This window comes from Carlito syrichta, unplaced genomic scaffold (genome assembly GCF_000164805.1).
Source record: "Carlito syrichta isolate Samal-C Ts95f unplaced genomic scaffold, Tarsius_syrichta-2.0.1 Scaffold302035, whole genome shotgun sequence".
NCBI lineage: Eukaryota > Metazoa > Chordata > Mammalia > Primates > Tarsiidae > Carlito > Carlito syrichta.
In genome coordinates, this window is record NW_007246131.1 from 95,077 (window position 1) to 102,260 (window position 7,184).

Sequence of the window (7,184 nt, forward strand, 5' to 3'; positions counted from 1 at the left end):
ATAGAACTAACCCAAACTCTCAAAAACACAGAAAACAAGCTCAAAAAGACAGAAAAAAACATTCAAGAGATGAGTGATTACTTCAAGAGACCAAACCTAAGAGTAATTGGCCTTCCTGAGGCAGAAAGAGAGACAGAGACCATACTGGAACAGACCTTCCATGAGATCATTCAAGAAAACTTCCCTTATCTAATCAATGATGCAAAAATTCAAACACAAGAGATTCAGAGAACCCCTGCAAGACAACAAATGAGAAGACCAACTCCTAGACACATAATAATTTGCCTAAACAAAGTAGGCATAAAAGAAAAAATCCTGAAGGTAGCAAGAGAAAAAGGCCAAATCACCTACTATGGAAAACCAATTAGAATAGCAGCAGATTTATCTACAGAAACCCCGCAGGCTGGGAGATCTTGGAGCCCTATCTTAAAAGTCCTAAAAGATAAACAATTTCAACCAAGAATAACCTACCCAGCCAGAATAAGCTTCATCAGCAAGGGACAATTAAAATCTTTCCCAGATATCCAATCCCTAAGAACTTATGCTGCCACCAAACCACCTCTACATGAAACACTTAAGAAAGTACTAGACACAGAAGAAAAGGGGAAATAAAGAACAAAGTTCTTCACAAGAGTACAGGAAAAAGATAAAATACATATGAAACAACCCCAAAACCAAAAGAAAGACAATAAACCAAGTGGAAGAACAACTCTATAAGAACTCTATGATAGGGACGAACTCTCACATTTCAATAATTAGCCTGAATGTGAATGGACTAAATGTACCACTGAAAAGACATAGAATGGCAAAATGGATAAAATATCACCTGGCAACAACATACTGCCTTCAAGAGACCCATCTCACTAGAAAGGACATGCACAGACTCAAAGTAAGAGGATGGGAAACAAATTTTCAAGTGAATGGAACACAAAAGAAAGGAGGAGTTGCAATCCTAATTTCAGACAAAATACCATTTAAGCTATCAAAAATTAAAAAAGATACAGAGGGCCACTACATAATGATAAAAGGTTCACTTAATCAACAAGAAATATCTATCCTAAACATATATGCACCTAACATAGGTGCACCAACTTTTATAAAGCAACTCCTAGGAAAACTAAAGAAAGATATTGACATAACTGGGGACTTTAATACCCCACTCACAACCCTAGAGAAATCATCAGGACAACAAGTCAGCAATGAGATCCGGAACCTCAATGTGACTCTTGACCAAATGGACTTAATTGATACCTACAGAACACTCCATCCAAAGACCACAGAATACACATTCTACTCATCACTGCATGAACGTATTCTAAGATTGACCACATAATTGGCCATAAATCAAGCATAAGCAAATTGAAAAGGACCAAAATTTTACCATGCACCTTCTCGGACCACAGTGGAATAAAAATAAACATGAACACCAGCAAGTTTCCCCCAAAACCCACAAAGACATTGACACTAAACAGTATGATGCTAAACAACTCCTGGGTCAATGATGAAATCAAAACAGAGATCAAAAGATACCTGGCAACAAATGAAAATGAAGAAACTTCTTACCAGAATCTCTGAGACACCATGAAAACTGTAGTAAGAGGGTAACTTATATCCCTACAAACGCACATGAAGAAAATGGAAGGAGCACAAATTAACAGCCTAACAAACCACCTAAGGAAACTGGAAAAACAAGACCACAAAAACCCTAATTTCAGCAGAAGAATCCAGATCACCAAAATAAAAGCCCAAATCCAGGACATAGAGACAAAAAGACAATACAAAAAATCAATGAAGCAAAAATTGGTTCTTCAAAAGGTAAACAAGATCAATGGTCCCCTAGCTAGACTGACCAAGAAAAAGAAAGAAAAAACCCAAATAAGCACAATCAGAAACACAAAAGATGAAGTCACATCTGACCCTGAAGAAATACAAAAGATCATTAGAGACTACTATGTACACTTATATGGAAACAAACTTGAAAACCTCAAGGAAATGGAGGACTTTCTGTCATCACACAACCTACCTAGGTTGAAACAAGAAGAAATTGAGACGCTAAATAGACCAATAACAATCAAGGAAATTGACTGTGTAATAAGAAAACTACCTCCAAAAAAAAACCCTGGACCAGATGGCTTTCCAGCAGAATTCTACAAGACATTTAAGGAGTAGTTGATTCCAATCCTACTGAAGGTATTTCAGGCGATTGAGAAAGATGGAACCCTCCCCAAATCATTTTATGAAGCTAACATCACATTGATACCCAAGCCAGGAAGATTCAACAAAGAAAGAGAACTACAGGCCAATATCTTTGATGAATATAGGTGCTAAAATTCTCAACAAGATCCCAGCAAACCGGATTCAACAACACTTCTCAAAAATCATCCATCAAGACCAAGTAGGCTTCATCCTTGGAATGCAAGGCTGGTTCAGCATTCGTCAAATCATAAATGTAATTAAATACATCAACAGATGTCAAAACAAAAACCACAGGACTATATCATTAGATGCAGAAAAAGCTTTTGATAAAATCCAGCACCCCTTCTTGATAAAAACCCTCGAACATCTAGACATACAGGGAACATACCTCAAAGTAGTAAAAACCGCCTATGAGAAACCCACAGTCAGCATACTCCTAAGTGAACAAAAATTGGAACCATTTCCCCTGAAAACGGGAATGAGACAAGGATGGCCACTCTCACCCCTCCTGTTCAGTATAGTATTAGAAGTCCTGGCTAGAGCAATCAGAGAAGCGAAGGCAATCAGGGGTATCCAAATAGGAAAAGAGGAAGTCAAATTATCTCTCTTGGTACATGACATGATCATGTACCTTGAAAACCCAAGAGAATCTGTCAAAAGCCTCCTTACACTGATAAAGGCCTTTGTCAAAGTCTCAGGATATAAAATAAATGTGCAAAAGATAATCACATTTCTTTATACCAATAATAAACAGAAACCCAAATAAAAAGCACAATTCCATTACAATAGCCACAAAAAAATGAAATACCTTGGCATCTTCCTAACCAGAGATGTGAAAGACCTTTACAATGAAAACTACAAAACTCTGCTCAAAAAAATCAAAGATGACATGAACAAGTAGAAAAATATCCTATGCTCATGGATTGGAAGAATCAACATTGTGAAGATGTCCATCTTACCTAAGACAATCTAGAGATTCAATGCAATATCTATCAAATTACCAGCAACATTCTTCTCAGACCTAGAAAAAACAACACAGGAATTCATATGGAAACACAAATGACCAAGAATAGCCAGAACAATCCTCTGCAAAAAACAACAAAGCGCGTGGTATCCCATTACCAGACTTCAAGCTTTGCTCTAAAGCTACAATCATCAAGACAACTTGGTATTGGTATAGGAACAGGCATATAGATCAACGGAATAGAATTGAGATTCCAGAAGCAAAACCTCAATTTCTCAACCAACTCATCTTCAACAAAGCCTCCACCACCTACCACTGGGGAGAGGAGAACCATTCAGTAAATGGTGCTGGGAAAACTGGCTGACCACATGCAGAAGATTGAAACAGGACCCATATCTATCCCCATACACAAAAATTAACTCCAATTGGATAAGAGTCCTAAATGTAAAACCTCAAACCATAAGAACCTTAGAAAATGAAGGACATACCCTCATGGAAATTGGAACTGGCATCCAATTCCTGAACAAAACCTGAAACCCACTGGCCATAAGGAATAAGATAGACAAGTGGGACCTCATTAAGTTGACAAGCTTCTGCAAAGTCAAAGAAACCTTCAAGAGAGCAGGGAGACAGCCCACAGACTGGGAAAAAGTATTTGCCAACTCCAGGTCTGACAATGCTTAACATCTTGGATCTACAAGGAACTCAAACATGCTGAAAAGAAAAATCAAAGAACCCCACTATAAAATGGGCAAAAAATATGAACAGACACTCCACAAAGGAAGACATTCGAGCAGCCAACAGACACATGAAGAAATGCTCAACCTCACTAATCATCAGGGAGATGCAAATCAAAACCACACTGAGATACCACCTAACTCCAGTCAGAATGGCAATTATCAACAACTCAAAAAATAACAGTTGCTGGAGAGGGTCTGGTGAAAAGGGAACACTTCTACACTGTTTGTGGGAGTTTAAACTAGTGCAACCTCTGTGGAAAGCAGTGTGGCGATTCCTAAAAGCTTTAAACATCAACTTCCCATATGACCCTGCCATCCCCCTACTGGGAATATACCCTGAAGAACTCAAATCACTCTATAAAAAAGATACCTGCACACGAATGTTTATCGCAGCATTTATCACAATAGCAAGAACCTGGAACCAACCGTGCTGCCCATCAAAAGAGGACTGGATTAAAAAATGTGGTACATATACACGATGGAATTCTACGCAGCCATAAAAAAGAACAAAATCATGAATTTCGCAGCAACCTGGGTGGAACTACAGTCTATAATACTGAGTGACCTCTCACAGAAACAAAGATCTGAGTATCACGTTCTCACTCATTTAGTGGACCTTGATCATCCAACGCGTTACCTTAAGAAAATGACTGACAGTGGTGGGAAACTATGGGGGGGAAAGGGGATGGGACTAATGATAGTAAACATATGTCTGGGGATGTGGAGACAACTGTTATCAACAAAGTGGCCTGAATGAAGCATATTTGTATACCTAACCCTTAACTCTACCCCACAACATCATAATAAAAAATATTGGTTAAAAGAAAAAAAAATTTAAAAAATTTTCCTCTTAAAAAATAACTAACTAGCTAATGAACTAACTAACTAAATCTGACATTAAAAAAACAGATCTTAGTGGTGATGATCTTAGTTACGACTCCTTTCCCTTTAACAATTTAGACATTCACTGTGCGATCTATGTATTGGATTTTAAAATTTCCCTAAGTAACCACTGCAGTTGCTGAAAACAAAATATGGAGAGGTTAAATCAGGAAAAAACTGCAAAACAATGAAAGAGAATATGTCCTTATTTGAATGCTAGCAAATGAGATCTCAGGTTTCAATTCAACAGCAGCCATGAAAAATCAGCCTATAGCAAGGACAGATGGTATACCAACAGGAGTTAATTTGAGCTGTTTTGAGAATAACAACTTTTTCCATAAATATAGAATTGAACTCACCCATTAGCATGCCCTAGTGCCTTCCTTTCGACATGGGTCACAGAATTTAAAACAAACAAGAAAGTCACTGCACATTCAGAAATCAGGTGCATATAGAATTTAAGGTCAGGGTGTTAAAGAGAATTGTGACCAGTGATAATAAGCCCATCTTTCTGTTTTTTTCAATCGAGACATGGTGAGTTTACTACCAATCATTTTTTTTCATCTAGTAGTGGTAGAATTTGTATTTTATCGTGGATACCTATATTACATTTGTAGATTATATTTCAAAATCTTTTCCTTTGAGTCCTTTTAGGGGTTGTTAAACAATCTTGAACTTTTCCTTACAGTGTTCTATTAACTAATCATACTTTCTCAAATTCATTTGGCATAAGGTTTGATTAAAGGGTATATCTCTGCTATAATTTTACTTGTCAATGACAAAAGAGTATTGAAACTGGAAGAAAAAGACTGGAAAAATTTAAATGAAATATGAATAAATATATAATACATAATACATTATTAATGAATATATGTGAAATCACACTCTCAGAACAAAAAAGAGTAACATGTAATTTTTGAACTAAAGATATATTCTGAATTAGAATAGAAAAAGGACTATATAATGTTAAATCTAATAATATTTTATATAAATATAAAAGTGTAAAAATTAGTCTGATGCTACTAATTTTCAAAAAGATATGAAGCAATGGGAATTTTCATACACTACTCCTAGGATTATAAATTGGCATAATTATTTTGGCCAAGTACAGCATTCTCTGATTAAGATGAAAGATCACATCCTAAGACTCAGTACTTGTACTCTTACTATAGTACATATACAAATATGTGCATATCAACCTGTTTTAATAGCTAAAGTTGAGTAGTCCCCCAGATGTCCATCAGTGATAAAATGGATAAGTAAATTATGATATACAATAGAATACAGCAATCAAAAATGAACAAACAAGAATTACATGTTTACACCTGAACATGTACAACAAAGAAGATGAACACATTTGAACTACATTGATAATAATACATGTGTGAGAGGAATTATTAAGACAAATAAAAAATCAGTATAATTCCACTTATATAAGATTTGCAAAAAAGTTATTTTTAATACTTGTAATTTATTACATTGGTGGCAAAAAGTCTAAAGTGAAAAATCTTAATGATTATAACAATGGGGATGGTAGGGAAGGAGAAAACAAGAGGAAAATGTTATCAAAAGAAAGGCATACGTGGGTAGTGCCTGAGTTGCTGGAAAATTCTATTTTTAACGGAACATAAGTGGAAAAATTAACATAAGTGTTAATGTCATAATTTTTTCTACCATGCATTTAGGTTTCATTATTTTCTATATGTATGTTATATTTCACAATAATAACAATCCTTAAAAAAAGCAGAAAAATAAATTAGTGAATATAAAATTAAGCTGCTGAAACAGCATATTCTTATAAATATCATTGTAATTAGAGGTTTTACTGAATAAAAAGAATAGAGTATTATGATAGCAAGCAACTCAAGTTAAAAGTTAAACTTTTCTATTATTTATTTATTTATTTATTTATTTGGAGTCTCACTCTGTCCCCAGGCTGGAGTGCAGTGACAGGCTCACGACCACTGCAACCTTATCCGCTGGACTCCCGCGATCTTTCCGCCTCAGTCTTCCACGTGGCTGGAGCTACAGGCATGCGCCACCATGCCTGCCTAATTTTTTTTCCTATTTGTTGTAGAGATGAGGTCTCACTGTGCTGCCCAAGCTGGTCTTAAACCCGTGGACTCAGGCAATCCTCTCACCTCTGTCTTCCAAAGTGCTGGGATTACAGGCATAAGCCACGGCACACAGCCTAAGCTTTCCTTTAAATTAATTTTAAAAAGGAAGACAAGCAAGAAAGTAAATCCACATATAATTTCAAAACATCAAATTTTAAGTATCTATATATTGCTACACACCTATTTTCTTATTGCTAATTTAATTATTTACAGTAAACATTTAAAAGTGGCAGAAATTAGCAAATTTTTCAATAAATTATGGTACTAAAAATATTAAATATACAG